The sequence below is a fragment of the Cibotium barometz genome, chromosome 28, assembly GCF_041138505.1.
Source record: "Cibotium barometz isolate CiBa-2024 chromosome 28, ASM4113850v1, whole genome shotgun sequence".
NCBI lineage: Eukaryota > Viridiplantae > Streptophyta > Polypodiopsida > Cyatheales > Cibotiaceae > Cibotium > Cibotium barometz.
Genome location: NC_141073.1, coordinates 27,907,274 through 27,924,583, shown reverse-complemented (window position 1 = coordinate 27,924,583; position 17,310 = coordinate 27,907,274). Strand labels below are relative to the sequence as shown.

At 44.7% G+C, this 17,310-nt stretch overlaps 1 pseudogene; it reads right to left on the bottom strand.

Annotated features, from left to right (window-relative positions):
• Nucleotides 1-7,416: 7,416 nt before the first annotated feature.
• The window catches only part of LOC147622701 (uncharacterized), a 30,049-nt pseudogene continuing 20,155 nt past the window's right edge, over nt 7,417-17,310 (bottom strand).

The following is a 17,310-nucleotide window of genomic DNA, read 5'->3' as shown; positions in this document are numbered from 1 at the left end:
AAGGAGTGAAGAATGGGCCTACGGCCATTCTACTAGGAAGATTGATGTTTTGATATAACAAAAGGGGGCACATAATGGTCCAAGGGCCATTCTACCAAGTACAATGTGTATTCTAGAATGGCCCTTCTTAGGCCATTCTTTCAAACACATTGTACATGGAAGCATGGCCCTTGGACCATTCTACCATGCACCAATAGTTAGCACAAGTGGGTCTAGACTGGCTCTAAGGCCATTCTACTAGGCAGATTGATGTTTTGATGTAGCACAAGGGGGCACAGAATTGCCCCTAAGGGACATGGTAGAATGGCCTTAGGGACATTCTAAAGCACATTGTGTATGGAAGAACGGCCCTATGTTAATTCCACCATGAACAAGGGGGTATAGAATGGCCCTAAGGTCATTCTACCATGCACATTCTTGATATATTATACAAGCAAGGGGTAGAGAATAGCCCTATGACTATTCTACCATGCACCATTAGTTGGCAAAAGGGGGTATAAAATGGCCCTTAGGGCATTCTACGACTAGGGAAATTGATGTTTTGATGTAGCATAAGAAGGGGGCATTGAATGGCCCAAGGAAAAATTTATCAAGCACAATGTGCATTATAGAATGGCCTTTCTTTTAAGCACATTGTGCATGGTAGAATGAACCTAGTATGGCCATTCCTAAAGCACATTGTGCATGGTATGAACCTAGTATGGCCATTCCTAAAGCACATTGTGCATGGAAGAATGGTCCTAGGGCCATTCGACCAAGAACAAGGGGGTATAGAAAGGCCCTAGGGCCATTCCATCTTGCACATTCTTGATATATTATGCATGTAGGGGGTAGATAATGGCCCTCGAACCATTCTACCATGCACTAATTATTGGCACAAGGGGGTACAAAATGTCCCAAGGGCCATTCTACCAGGTAGATTAATGTTTTGATGTACCCCATTCTTATAGTTGGCACAAGGGGGTAATAAATGGCCTTAGGGCTATTCTAAGGCATATTGTGCATGGAAGAATGACACTAGGGACCATTCTACCATGCACTAATGGTTGACACAAGGGGGTAAAGAATGGCCCCAGAATCATTCTATCAAGCAGATTGATGTTTTGATGTAGCACAAGGGAGCATATAATGGCCCTAAGGCCATTCTACTAGGAAAGATTTATGTTTTGATGTAGCCTTAGGATCATTCTTGCATAGGGTAGAGAATGCTATTCTACCATGTACCAATAGTAGGCACAAGGGGGTATAGAATGGTCGAAGGCCATTCTCTACTACCAAAACGATCAATGTTTTAATGTAGCACAAAGGGGGCATAGAATGGCCCTTGGGTCATTCTTTCAGGCTTATTATTCATAGTAGAATGGCCCTAGGGCTATTATAGAGCACATTGTGTATGGAAGAACGACCCTAGTACCATTCTACTATGCATGGATAGTTGGCACAAGGGCGTACAGAATGAGACTAATGCCATTATACCATGAAGATTGATGTTTTCATGTAGCATTAAGGGGACAAAGAATTTCCCAAGGGCCATTCTATCAGCTTGATTGATGTTTTGATGTAGCACACGGGGACATAGAATTTCCTAAGGGCCATTCTATCAGCTAGATTGATGTTTTGATATAGGACAAAGGCCATTCTACCAAGCACAATGTGCATTATATGATGGCCCTTGGGTCATTATTTCAAGCACATTATGCATGGTAGAATGGTCCTAGGGCCATTCTAAAGCACTTTGTGTTTGGAGAGGAATGGCACTTGGGCCATTCTACCATAAAAAATGGAGTATATAATTACCCTGGAACCATTACACCATGCACATTCTTGATATATTATGCATGGAGGGGGTATAGAATGGTCCTTGGACCATTCTACCATGCACCAAGCTGGCACAATGGGGTACAGAATGGTGTTAAATTTGTAGCAATGTGATGAGCTATGGTGGATCAAATGCTACATCATTAGAAAAGAGATTAGATGATAATTAAGACATGATTAGTGAGCAATTAACTAATAGCTTAATGTAGGCATGGATAATCAAAAACCCGCAAATTCTCATTAGGTCAATGCCTCAATTTATAGAGTTTACATCCAAGCATCTAATCCCACTGATTTCTCCTTGATTCACTCCACCTCTTTTGTTTGATTTCTCTCCACCTCTTCCCAGAATATCTCCACCATGCACCAATAGTTGGCAGCACAAGGGGATACATCATGGTCCTAGGAAAATTCTACCAAGCATATTGATGTTTTAATGTAGCATAGGGGAGCATAGAATGGCCCAAGGGCCATTCTACCAAGCACAATGTGCATTGTGCATGGGCCCTTGGGCCATTCTTTCAAAAGGATTATTATGCAGCGGCCACTACCCGTGTCCTCTGAAAGATGCACTCTGCAACCAAAGGCGACTCCACCTCCACTCTCTGAAGTCTGCCCTCATCCTGAATCTCATAGTAGAGGCATCTGCCATCCTCAGTGCAAGCTCTGACAGCAATCAGGATCTCCAACTGTGTAAAGGCTCCCATCCACCGTGGGGCCACTGGGGCTCGAAAGGCGTGAACCACTTCTCTGTGAGTGCCTCCTGAATATCATCCCTCATAATCAACCCCCCTCTGAAGTGACTCAGCCTCTCCACCTGGATCTCCTCTGGGAGACTGCAGAAGGCCTGCCAGTCTCCAAAACTTTGTGTTGGGCCTGCCGCTAAAGGTCCCCAAGCTAGATGAGGCAGAGAACCTAGCATATGACCCTGCTCTGTGCGAACCGTTGGGCTCCAGATGAGCGGCTGTCTGGCTCGCTCCTCAACACAAGAAGGAGGTCACTGAGAGAGCCCCGGTCTCAGCAGCTCTCAAGCTCTCAGGATGCTCAAAGCAAATCTGTCCTCCCATCCTCTACTGAGGCCTGTCCTCCTCATCTCTATGAAGATCCAGCGAATCTCTGGTGCCCAAGTGCCCCCTGCTGGGAGAGCCCGAGCCTGCAGAGCCGCTCCAAGAGAAGCTCTTTCCAAGGCTCAGTGCTGCCTGGAAGCAGCCCCCGAACAATAAGCTTCCCCAATAAGGCTCTACTCTGATCGACTGGATCGATAATGCCCAAGCCTCCCTGAGCCAGCGAAAGTGTAATAACTGCCCATGCAACCTTTGCCCGGGCTGGCTGACCGTCCCGCCTAGACCAAAGAAAGTTTCTGATCAGCCTCTGTACCTGGCTGATGCAAGAGCTCGAGAAGATCCAGCAAGACGTAATGTACCACATGGTCGCTAACAGCACCTGATTTGCCACCACCACCCTCCCAGCCAAGGATAGTCGAGTTGTACTCCAATACAAAAGCTTCTTCCGAATGCTTAAAAGAAGTGGAGCAATCTACTGCTCAGGTGACAAATCTAGTCCAATCTGGCATCCCAAATACCGCACTGCTGTGCCGCCAGGAGGAATCCATCTAAAACCGGGGTCCGGGATCCATGCCGGAGTGGGAGCACTACTGATCCAAAAGGCCACTATCTCGCACCAATTGATCAATGCTCCCAAAGCTGCACTAAAAACCTGGAGCGACTGCTCTGCCCGAAGAAGATTGGCCTCTTGGCCATGCAAAAATAAGCCTGTGTCGCCTGCAAACTCAGAATCGAGCAGGTCCCCCCCGGACTGGGAGCTCCTCTCAAACCAACCTCCTCTGCCATCAAATACATGCTCATAGCCTCCGCAAAGAAGAGAAAAAGAAAAGGGGCGAGGGGACACCCCTGACGGACTGATCTGGTCAGCTCAAAAATCGACCCCTGTCCTCCTGAATCAACACCTGGCTATGAGCTGTGGAATACAGAGCCGCCACCCCTCTGATCCATCCTGGCTCAAAGCCCAGGCGAAGCATAGTGCCCTCTAAGAAACCCCAATCAACTCTATCGTATGCCTTCTCAAAATCGAGAAGCATCACGACCAAGTCCTCGCCAAGAAATCTAGCTCAGGCCGTCGCCTCCCAGAAAGTAAAGATGTTGTCAAGGATACTACGCTCCTTGACAAATCCTGTCTAGGTAGCATGAATCAACTCCCCCAGGAAGGGCTGGATCCTCAAACTCAAGGCCTTTGCTAAGACCTTGTAGACAATATTGAGAATCGTAATAGGCCTCCAATGCCGAATATCATCTGATACTCCCTCCCCCTTGGGGATAAGAAAGATCAAGTCCTCTGAAAAGCTCTGTGGCATCACCCTAGTGTCCAAAACATACTGAAAGCCCCTGCCGGAGGCCTGGCCCCAAAAGGTCCCAATAGCGCATAAAAAAGGCCGGCGTCAGTCCGTCCTCCCCTGGGCAACTATGTCGCGGCAGGACCCTCAAGGCCTCGGCAAGCTCAGTCTCTGAAAGAGGCACACCAAGAATTGTACGCATACGATCTGTGACCCTCCTTTGCACATGGGCCCACACAGTCTGTCTGCAAGCATCTCGATCCTCAGTGGCTGGCTCCGCTGAAAGTAGGTCTCTATAGAATGCAGTGGCAATGGCTCTGATCTCCTCGGGCTCAGTAGCTACCGATCCATCCGGTCTACCAAGCTGACGGAATCCTGCTCGAGCATGGCGGGGTCCAGTGATCTCAAAAAACTCCCCAATCACTCTATCAATCACCAAGCTGCGTCTACTGAGAGGCCTGACGACGATAGTAAAACTCATGTCTCTGCTCCTCTGCTCCTCTGCCTCTCTAACCTCCTGGCGTGCCTGGCTCAGCTGTGACGCCACCCACTCACATGCAGGTTGCTGCTCCTGAAGGCACTATAGCGAAGCAAGGCTGTGTCTTAGCCGATGCTCCCGCTCGCGAATCTCTCCCAGCCGTGTCAAAGCTGCAGCGTGCAGAAAAGAGCTAAGCTCGATGAGTCCCTGGGCACACTGGCCTGCTGCATCCTGGTCAGAGCACTGACTATCATGCCAGATCCTCTCAATGTCCTCAGCGAGACTGGGATCTGTAAGTACCCTCTCTAGGATCTTCAACTGCAAGCTGGGCTCCCGTGTCCTCTCCTCCAATGTCAAGATAACTGGCGCATGATCTGAAAATGAGGTGCTAGCGAGAATGCCGACAGAGCCCCCTCACTCCCCTAACTAGTCGCCCACATAAAAGTGATCAATTCATGATAGATTAGTCCCTCCCTGCCGCCAATCCGACTGAGAGAAACTAAGACTGTCCTGAGAGCGGGAGAAGGCCCCATGCTGCCATGCATCAGTGATCCTCAGTGACATGCAAAACCGGTCCCAAGCTGCAAGCTCCGTGCCGTGCATAGTAACATGACTGCCTCCCACCCTATCGGACGGGTCCTCAAGCATGTTGAAGTCTCCCCCGACACACCAATGTGCAACCTCTGGAAATGCATCCGTAACCTGGGTCCAGAACTCTGCTCAGACACTAGCATGATTAGGCGCATAGACGTTGAGCACGCCCAATAGCTCATCATGCATCCTCAGAATGACATACTGTGCTCTACCAGGCACAATGATCCCTCGATCCACAATGGCCTGCTACCATACATCTGCAATGACCATGCATACTCCTCCCTGTCCACCAAAAGGACCAAACCCTGCAGACCAAAAGGTGTCCCATCTACCAGGCATCACCGAACCATATCTCCGGATCCTGCTCTCACCCAAGTGGTGCTCTTGCATCATCAAAATATCAATGCTGCCACCAACCAGGCATCTCTGAAGCTCTTGCCTCAAGCAACCACGATAGCGTATAAAATGTGCTCCGCCAAGGCCCTGTACATTCCATGAGATGATCCTCATGGATGACCTACTGAGGTGGATGCTGTCTCAGCCGTACGGCGGGCCTTCGCAAGCGGCTTGGATGGAGAGTAGTCCCCATCCGAGCGGCTGCGAATCTGCCCACCCGGTGTACTGCAAGAATCACGGATTAGGCGCTAGTGGGGCTGTGGCCCATGGCGACTGCCTCCCACTCTGACAGAGCAACCTCATGTATACATACATATCCAGGGTCGCGTGCTAAGTCTGCCACTATGCGCACGAACAAATGACGAATCCCTGAGGCATCCACACTCTCGAGATCCAAGAAAAAATGAGCCAACTCCCATAGCTTATCACATCTGTCACCTCCACATCGCTCACATGATGAGAAAACTCAACTACCTGAGTCTTCAAAGTGCTAAGAGCGAGCTCTAGAGTCCACTCCCAATCGCAAGGCCCACATAGAGGGAACGAGAAGGCCACTGCTGAATCAAGTGCCTCCTCCCCGCGGGCCGGAGGTATCACTACATGAACTCGGATGGGTGCTGGCTCATGGGGGGCCTCTGCTTCAAAAAGCCATGTGAAGGCGTAATCAAAAGCCTCCAAGCACTGTCTAATACCGAGGCGACTCAGCCGACTGCGGATAGATGATATCCGTGAAGCCCGAATCGGCATGGTAGGTCTCCTCTGTGGTGCTCGAGCGAGGTCGGTGCTCAGCGCCCTCCGGACTGCAGGCGAACGCCAGGGGACTGCTAGGGCCTCCCGGGAAGGTGAGGCGGGTGGGGGGGGGAGGAGGGGGGGCGAGGGGGGTGGAGAGGGAGCCGTTGCCGAAACCGGAGCGGGGACGGGAGGAGGCCAAGGTGGAAGCGAGGTGGTGGGAGAGGACGGGGGTGGGGGGTGAAGGAGGGGGTGTTGGCATCTCCTGGTCCTTAGTTGTCGCCGCAGGGGTCTCCTCCTGGAGGGGAGCAAAGCTGTTCCTCACGGGAACCCAGTGAGGCTGAGACTGTGGCTGCTGCCTGCTGCAGCGGTCTCTGGGCATGCTGCTGTGGCTGTCTCCCTTCGGCGGCACCCCTGTCCAGGCTACCACTCCGAGGTCTCTGTGGCCTGAGCAAGTGTCCCGGAGGCAGCCTGCGGAGCCGCATCTGTGGGCGGGCCATTAAGGGCCTGCTGCTATGGTGAGGGTGGTAAAATAGGATTCATCTAGCTTATTATAAAAGATTCCCTTTAAAATATGGGACCCTGCTTCAATTTTACTACCCCAACTGTCCTCCTCATCTACTCTAAGTTGTGCCTTTGTACTTGTGCACTTGATCAAGTAGAAGTCCACACCTTCTTCATTGCCCTCCTCAGCATTGAAAATAAAGTTATCTCCTACTTGGAGTGCTTCTCTTAGTGCTTCATAATGCCCTTCATGTGTAGGCTCGTCAAATTCTTCATCATTGTTTGCACCATTAGTTGGAGTTATCTTATTGCAGCTCCAATTTGTGACGTGTGTTTTGTGATTACATCTTCTCCATTGATCGTGTATGTATGCACTATAGTGACAAGACAGTTCTCTATATGCAAATGCGGAGCCATTTTGTTATGCACAATTATTAAACAACTATTATGTATACAGCTATTAGGCATATATCTATATTTGGGTGCCATAACTATTTAGCTAGTGGGAAATTTTCTAACGTTCATCAGTATTATACAATAGGCATACCTACGATACATCTAGTAGATGAATTGGGTGCTCAATGTAGTTCTTTCGACCAATTCTTTTTCGACATATGTCCTTTTTGTTAGGGGACACACGAGTCTCAGTTGTCTAAAAAGTGACCACTAGCTCCTTTACCTCATCAGGTATGCGGCTTCTTAGTTGTTTCCTATGACGTGGAGAAAGACAACATGGAGTTGTCATTTTCAAGTTCCAGATGAGATTTTTCCACATAAAAGTTCCTTCTATCAACAGATAGTAGCTTAGAGACATCGCCTCATGACTCCTTTGATTCTTTTGAGTTTAAGAGCATCATCATGGTAGAACTTTTGAGGAATAATTCATCCCTAGACCATGGCTTCTTCAAACTTTGGATTGGTAGCGAATATTTGCTATGAGCATTGTTTGAACATCGTTCTGTTGCCTTGAAGCTGTGTCTTGCAAATCTTTTAATGACGGATGAAGGATTAGTTGATTGAAGATGTCTTCCTTAGTGGCCATGTCCATTCTATTTGTTTGCTGATGAAAATACCGCACAATATCTTTGGAAATTTATGCTCTTCTTTTGCCATCAAGAGTCTCTACATGGTCCCAGTTTTTTGCTTCCTCTTCTTTTCTTTGGTTTCTGGCTCTTTGTTTTCTTTTGCGTTGTGCTTCATATTCCCTACTAATGAACTTACGGGGCCTGCGATGGAAGTGCATTAACTTGTAACATATAAACGTATGTTAAATCACCACTTTTTCATTGCATAGAAAGAGAGAGAGAGATAGAGAGATCAGTGTTCAGACCTACAAAGTTTCAACCTCTTCCAAATCTTGTAGTTCCACCATGTTTCTCTTTTGTGTATTCAACCAGATAGAGAAAGATAGATAGGTAGATATATATATATATATATATATATAGAGAGAGAGAGAGAGAGAGAGAGAGAGAGAGATCCTAGGTTAGGCACATGTGTTGCTCGGATCGGAATTCGTCACAAAGGTAAGATAGAGAAAGAGAGTATTCAACCGTTTGTGTGTGTGTGTGTGGGAGGGGGAGAGAGAGAGAGAGAGAGAGAGATAGGGAGAGGGAGAGGGAGAGGGAGAGGGAGAGAAAGAAAGACAGACAGACAGACAGACAGACAGACAGACAGACAGACAGACAGACAGACAGACAGATAGATAGATAGATAGATAGATAGAGAGAGAGAGAGAGAGAGAGAGAGAGAGAGAGAGAGAGAGAGAGAGAGAGAGAGAGAGAGAGAGTATTTAGTCATCTGTGTGTGTGTGTGGGAGGAGTAGAGAGAGAAAGAGAGAGAGAGGGAGAGAAAGAGAGAGAGAAATGCAAGCTTTGTTTGTGTGTGAGCACACGAGTGTGAGAGAGAGAGGGCAATGTTTAAGACAATAGGTGCTTTATGTAGAAATCAGTCCACGTTCTTCTTGTGAAATTTTTAGGATAAACAGATGTAAGAATAAGAAGGACTTTATTAATGTGTTGGTTTTTAAATATTCATCTAGATTTTAATAAGATCAATGAGCCCTTGAAAATGGGTGGGCAGATAAGTTGTCCTTTTTAGATTTGAAGAGGACGACGAGTGATGATTCCTTGAACATTGACTTTGTGCATTTTTTCTTTTTATTCCCAACGAGAATGAGTGATATAGATTAAAAAATTAAATTGCATTGCATTCCAAGAGTTGTCAGCTCTTATGTTAGTTTAATTTATTCTATATTTAATTTCTATTGAAACATCTCAAATGTTAAGGTATATTAATTTAAACCAACTTTTTTGCATAGGGACGTGATTAATGTAACCATTTTTCTCGGTGAGACTAGAGGTGCTTCCTTGGAGGTTCCTTTCCTAGGGAGGCGTGCAGGGGCTTTGCCAGTAGAAGTCATTGCAACATATATTAGGGGTCTTCTCAAACATCACTGTGGAAGCTCTTTTGAAAACACAAGATGATTTTGAGATACTAGGTCCCACAACCACGCTACCCGAAATCGAGGGGGACAAGTACTTTGTTCTTGAACAGTCTTTTCAACTTCTACTTGGCACATGGTGACGAGGTTGTTATAGGGTCAACGTCAAAGGCTCCGGTGAGTGCAGCATCACCCATGTATGTTTTTTAAATTATGTTATTATTTCAATTCTATGCTGTTGTTTTTTAAATTATGTTATTATTTCAATTCTATGCTGTTGCTAACCATGCTATTATTTGCAAGTGTGTGCAATCGCTATCCTATGGTCCTATGCTATGGGATGGGGTACTAAATAGTGCAGTAGAAGACGAAGAGATGTAGACTCCTTGCAAGTTCTTTGACCAAGATGTCATTGATATGGACATAGATCCATCATTTCTAGAACCGGTGTCTACATTCCAAATCACAAGGGTCCTTCCACCCAATGATGTGCTACACACTTTCGTGTGAGAGACTGTGAATACAAAGACAAGCTAGAGTTCCAACCCAAATAATATAATGGAAATTGTATTTTTGAGCTTACGAATGGAATAAAGTATATGGGGATGGAGAAAAATATGAAGGAATTGTTTGGACAAAGCTCCAAACACAGACCAGGTCAAGCAAGTCCTTTGTATTGAGAAAGTTAGTTTGTGGTGGCACTTTTCATGTGTGTGTTCTTTCTATGCTCCTCTAGGTCGAATAAGCTTTACTAGAAAAAGGACAATTGATAAAGGCACCACCTCAAGGATCTCTAGCAATGGGTAGTTATGCAGAGATAAAATGTTTTTTCTGCAAGCATGTACCTATATGCACGGATACAAGCTCTGCAAGTGCTCACTATTTCATGCCAAGACAATCAACACATACACACTTGTTTATACACATCGAGGATCCCACTCACACCAGGTTCAATGGGACATGTGAAGAGCGGCCCTTCGTAACACCAAGATCCTTGTGCAAAAAGTTATACAGATGGACCATAATGCAGGCCCACGAAAAGTAAAAATGATTGTTGCAAGGGAGCTCATTTTGAAGGTATTCACTGATGAAAACAGATTACAAAGAGAGCATATGTCCGAGCTGGAGTTTGTAGATATGGCAGATGAATTGGGAGGCTTTCTCGGTGGACAAGTAAGGATTCATACCATGCTATTATAAATGCCCCTGCTGCACACACTTTTAATTTGATGTAACGTTTTAGGTTGAAGAAAATGGTAATGCAAGCTAGGAATGGAAACTGACTTGCTGGGAGTGGGCTTGAAGCTATCTTAGATTTAAATTGGAAGTCCCATTTGAGTTCTTCCATGAGAGCCGTTTTCCTCTCCAAGCGCAGTCTGAGTCGAAAGGTAGCTACATTTTTAAAATGTCCACCACATGGCCTAGTTCAGGAGTTGATATTGTTCAATGGCATGGATGCTGATAAGAATGGAGTCCTCAAGGATGCATGGGTGTTTTTTTATCATGTTCATCGAATAGATGGATGGCACACGACGGCTGCACATGTGTATGACCCAAAGTAAGTATCCATAACCTTCCGTAGAGAGATGCAATGTCAGATAGGGAGAGGTCGTGCCTTTTTCTCATTGGTGAGATAGCCTCAATAGTCACATAGAGAAGTATATTTTCTCACGTCATCGTGAAAGCCACATAAAAAATGTGTGAAGAATGGAGAACATGTGCTACTGCTAAAGATGCATTGGTTCAATTTAGAAAAATCCATGCTTGGTGGGCCACTAGTAAGGTGGCAGATTGCAGCCTTCTGAAGTTTGATAGTTGGCTAAGATGGTGGCACTACCGTGTAGGGCACTTGGGACACTTTATCATTCAAGGTGGGGACCCAAAGGAAAATGTGATGGTGCCACGAACAAACCTGGCTGAATCCAAACACGAGAGCTGGCTTGCTGGAGAGGGATATAAGCACAAGATATCCTTATATGATGCATGCATCATTGACCTGATAAATGCAATCACTGACCTGCATGTGCCACTAACCTAATAACCTTATATGATGCATGCGTCAGTGACTTGCATTCATGGAGGGCAGGTACATTGGAAGCGGCCCCAATTTGCAACAAGTGCTCATGGATAGGACCATGTCATGTCAAAAAACAACACCTTTCCCTGGTGCAACCTCTCGGGTGGTCAGTGATTCTATTATGGGAAAGCCCACGTTTGTTGATTGAATGAAGTTCAAAGGAGAGAAGAAGACAATGAGAGAAAAGAGGCCTCTCAATGAGGGGAACATAGAGAATGCTGCAAATTGTAGCCATAGACCTGAAATAACCTTATCGCAGGGGTATTTCAAATGCAACATATGAACAAATACAAGTAGCACTGGAGTTTAGGGCAAGAGTTGTCCCTGCCAACATGTGTACAAATAAGGTGCTAAAGAACTCTTCTAACTGGCAAATGAGGAGAAATAGGTTCCACCTTTTGATGTATTCATCCAAGGACAACCATCATGTTCTTGCCTTGAGTTTATGGAAAGAACAAGTAACAAGAACAAGTATCTACCATTCAAGTATATATACTATGTCTTTTTGATGGTTCTTGGGCAAGGTGTGAGCAATAGCATGCACATCCACCAACCTAGAATAGCTCAACATAATTTTGAAAGACATGCTTACGAATGTTGTGTGGTCTATCAATCAGCAACCCAGTAATTAGTGACTATGACTTTTGTCTCCATGTTTTATATAGCCTTTGCCAAGTTATGTTCCACATGTACACAACCTTTCCAAGTTATGTTTCACAAGTCTAATTATGTTGCCTCTTCCTAACACCCTTTTTGTTTCACATTGTACACAGCTTTTGTCTAATTATGTTTCGCATTGTCGTCAAATTTTGGGCATATTCATAGATTTTTGAACTTTCCTATCATCAACTAGCCAATAAGTACATTTTTGCTCCCCATAGACCATACCCAAAAAAAATGATGCTCGCTACTCTCTCACTTGTGCTCGCTCCCTATTCACACCCTATTGGGGATGCAGTTGTCTCAGGAAGCATATGAAGAATAAAGCAAATATTAGCAACATGGAGTTGTCACTATTATTGGAGCACATGCATCCCTTAATTCAATGTCAAAGGTAATTTTCTTTCCATATTGATTTTAATTGTTTGGTAATTCTTGTGAATGAATGTTTATATAGTTTGTTAAGTTGTCCAATTCTCTTGTTTGCAGATTCAGGAGGATGGTGCATGATTCTCGGATCAATAGTTCAGTGCAAGGAGCAGAGTCAAGTATCCTAGAATTGAATAGATAATGCACTTTTGAGTTCTTCCATGGTATTCGTTTTCCTGGGAAAGTTTTGGATGAGTCAGACCGATGTTATGTGTTTAAAATGTCAACCATAGGGCCTGCATTGGTGAACCATATGCGCCAAATAGGAGACATGATTTGAGGAAGGCTTGGGTTTGTTTTTATCACATCAGGCATGTGCAAGGATGGACAAGAATGGCTACACATGTATATGAAGGTAGAGTTTGGTCTGATTAAGTTCTTGAAAAAAATTGATCTTGTTTTTAGCACTTTTTCAATTTTCGTATGATGGCATGTAACCTGAAAGAGCTCATGAAAATTGCAACTTATGAAATGAAAGAGGTCATAGCGGCACAAGTGCTTTTTTGGGAGATGATTAACAATGTTGTGGTCCAAAAATTCTTCTCCAAGCTAGATTATTTTGGCTTCATGGGATGATGAGGCTGGAGCCAATTGGAGGGAAATAAGGATTGTCTATAATAATTGACCAGAGAATATATTGGAAGGTTGTGAGAATTTGTGTATTTTTTATTGGGTACAAAGCTTGAACATCCATACAGTACAATATGTAGTTATGAATTTTCAGGAAGGGCACAAGTGACTATGTCGTCCATGGCATTATGCATTGAGTGAGGAAGATGCACTTTTAAAATAGAGACACATTAGATCGTGGTGGATAAATGGTAAAGCTGCTAATGAAAACTTACCAGCCATGGATTGTTGGCTAGTTGATGGCATACTAGATATCCCCATTGGAGGAATCATCTTGTAGGGATTATTATTGTTTTCTTGGTTCTCGAAAAGAATAGCTTGTATTTTGAATCTAAATTATCAACTTCACTATCTGTTTATAGAATACGGTTGGAGGATGCAATTAACTCAATTTCCTGTGTTGTAGGATGTTGATGATGCTTGTGTGCCGCACATGTTGACCACCAATCTAGAAGAAATGGAGCATGCAAGTTGGTTAGCAGGAGAGGGTTTCATGGGAACCATCTTTTTATATGATGTAGCTATTTCAGACCTCGCTAATGCCGTCTTGCAATCCACAAAGAAGCATGCATTCATGCAAGGCAAATATCATGGAGTAGGCCCTACAATAACAAAGTTAATGGAGAAGGCCAAAACATCAAAAGCTCCAAGTCCGTCAAGCAGCACTAGTAGATTGGTGGGGGAAGCAGTGATGAGTGACACACCAATGCACGTGGAACAAATGTTTTTGGTAATAACATTACTGTTAGTAGCCAGTGTAAAAAACCGAGAGTTATAAATCTTGAGGAAGATAACTCATCACATCATCCAAAGTATGCCAAAGAAAACCTGCCACCACGCAAGAATCAAGGTAGGAGATTAAGCTTTCCATCCACTATCCTTTAACTACAGGTGGTCAAAAAAATACAAAGGGAAAGACAACTGAAGCAGAGGTGCAGGACATTGTGGAGAGTGACATACATGATTCAATGTGGGCTATACGTCGAACATCTCTTCACAGCGAGGTAACTTACCAAGGATGGTTAGGTGGCCAAGATGGCAAGTGTGAAAAGAGCATCAAGAACTACGCACAAGGTGTTCCAACTCCTTCTTTATATGGTATGAGAGAATGGCCTGGGAGGAAAAGGCATCAGTTCATGTGGTTTTGTAACAATAGCATGGATCATACTTGGAGAGAATGTAACACCATCTGTCAGCCACTTGCTAGACCCCTGGTTGTTTGGCCAGTGGGATGAGGTATAAACCTGCCTATGGATGAGGTTTAAGAATTGGAGGTTGGTGGGTTTGTGTTGCAAAAGAGATAATGTCAGGAAGAAAATGATGTAGGGCAAAGGTTAACAAGGTACAGAAGTGGCATGTCAGATATGGTAGCCAAGAGAATAGATTTGGCAATTTCAAGTATAGCTACGATCTTTGAGCATTTGGTTATTAAGGTTAGGCAGATGGAAGTGTTTATAATTGAGACTAAGGAATCACTAGGTGTGCAATGAAAAATACCGGGTGACTATGGGAAAGAATCCATCATGCACATGTCCCAATTTTCAAATCAGGGTAGGTACTAGACGACCGTATTGTGCATGCAAGCACCTTTACTTTGTATATTTACATATCTTTGGGTTAGATGCAAACCATAATATTTCTATACATCAACCCACTCTAAAAAAGGAGGATCTAATGAGAATGTTCAACAGCAGGAGAACAATATGAAAAGGACCTAGTATTGTTGATGACATTGCACTGTAGTTTTGAAAAGATCCTTCATGTTGCAATAATAAAATGTCCAATGTCTCGATTCTCTAGTAAGGACTATTTACTTTTTGTTTTTTTTTAATATTTTAGCAAGAAAATTAATATGGTTATATGTCAATGCCTTGAATATGTTCATTCCATTCATCTACTGTTTTTTTTAAAAAAGTGGATAGACATGCATCTACTTTTCTAAATTTAGGGAAAAGCCATGCATGTACTTTTCTAAATTTAGGGAAAATCCATGCATCTACTTTTTAAAATTTAGTGGATAACCATGCAAATTAGCTTTTTACTTTTTGCTTTGTGTATTTATAAATTTGACCCTTGCCTCTTAACCTAATCCTCACTTCCAGATCTTGTTACCTCCCTCTCCCTCTTGTTGTCTCCCTTGCCCTCTCACTGTATTTCTCTCCCTCTCTATCGTTCTCTTCCTTACAACCCTCACGGGGCCATCAACTACCTTTGTTCATCTCTAATGGCTTCTTCTAATGGCCCTAGCTATACTCTGAAAGAAACCTTGGAATGGATTTGCAAAGATTTATGCAACAAAATAGGTGGAGATGCAACATAACATCTTAGAATCACAGCAGGGGCCCACAATCTTTATACAAATAGCAGATGAGCCTATTGATTCTAGAGATTTGTTCGTGTGGAACATGAAGATTGGAAGCGCCATCAGTACTTGGTGAAGTTTCGGATATATTGCTGCAGAGACGGAGGAGCCCTTTACGGGAGGAGTTAAAGAATAAAGTAGCCGAAAAGAGTGTACAGGTGTAGGATCCATAAGTAGTTATGGTATGTTTTCAATTTTAAACAATGTTAGATTGTAGTAGCCCATGTAATAACCTTTTTTTGGAATAAAGTGGTTTCAACTATAGATTGCCATGTCTTCTGTATTAATTGTGGATTTGTTGTTGTTATGATTAATTATATCAAATTCTTGGTTTATTATATGTTTTGAATAGCAACATAATTTTTTCTCTCACTCCGTCTCTCTCTCACTCCCTCTTTCTCTAAAATAATTCGTCCATGATCTCAATTATAATTTAAAATTTATTGACCTTAATAAATTTACATTCTTCATTTCTTCTTACGCAAGGCATAGTAGATAGCTTGTATGTATAAATCTTGAAATTATTAACCTTGTTAATTGTACTCACATGCAATGATATGCCGTCACATGTAAAGTCTTTAAATGCTATGAAATCACATGCAAAGGGAATGGAGTACCATGAAATCACAAGCACATATAATAACATCTAGATGCAATAACATCCACATATAATAACTTGGATGAGACATTATGTATAGGGAGGGTGGGACGAGGAGAGGGAGGAGGGAGGGAGGGTGAGAAGAGAGAGAGAGAGAGAGGGCGGGAGAGTGAAAGGGAGGGAAGGGAGAGGGGGGAGGGAAGAGGGTGGGAGAAGGAGAGAGAGGGTAGTGTGGCCTAGTGGGACAAGGAGAGAGAGAGAGAAGGAAGAGGGAGGGAGAAGGAAGGGAAAAAGGGAGGGAGAGAGAAGGAGGGTGGGAGACAAAGAGAGAGGGAGGGTGGGAGAGAGAAAGAAGGGAGAGCGAGGTGAGAGAGGGAGGGCGGGAGAAGGAGAGAGTGGGAGAGAGAAAGGGAGGGAGGGAGGGAGGGTGGGAGAGAGATGGAAGAGAGCTTCCCTGGGTTAGTTCCAAGAACTCATTCATCTTTGTTTCTGGGAAGCCTGGAGGACAGAATCTCTTCCTGAGGTGAGGGTGGGAGATATGAGAGAGGAAGGGTGGGAGAGATAAAGGAAGGGAGAGAGAGGTGAGAGACGGAGTGTAGGAGAAGGAGAGAGAGGAAGGGTGGGAGAGAGAAAGGGAGGGAGAGGAGACGAGAGAGGGAAGAGGGTGGGATAAGGAGAGGAGGGAGGGAAGGGTGGGAGAGCGAAAGGGAGGGAGAGACAGGAGAGAGAGGGAGGGTGGGAGAAGGAGAGAGAGGGAGGGTGGGAGAGAGAAAGGAAGGGATAGAGAGGAGAGAAAGGGAGGGTGGGAGAGAGAAAGGGAGGGAGGGAGAGGAGAGAGGGTGGGAGAAGGAGAGGAGGGAGAGAAGGGTAGGAGAGCAAAAGGGAGGGAGAGATAGGAGAGAGAGGGAGGGAGGGTGGGAGAGAGAAAGGAAGAAAGAGAGAGGAGAGAGAGGGAGTGTGAGAGAAGGATGGAGGGAGAGGGTGGGATAGTGAAAGGGAGGGAAGAGGGGGTGGAGAAGGATAGAGAGGGTAGTAGGGGATGGGCAATGGTGCAACAAGGAGAGATAGAGAGAGGGAAGAGGGTGGAGAAGAGAGAGAGGGAGAGTGGGCTTGGTGGGTGGAGATGGTAGTCCAAGTAGAGAGAGAGGACATGCAAGAAAAGCTCGCTCCACCAAGCTCCCTCAAAAATCACACTCGAGGTGTTGGAGCTATATATATAGCATGTTCAACCTAACTCTAGGTCTC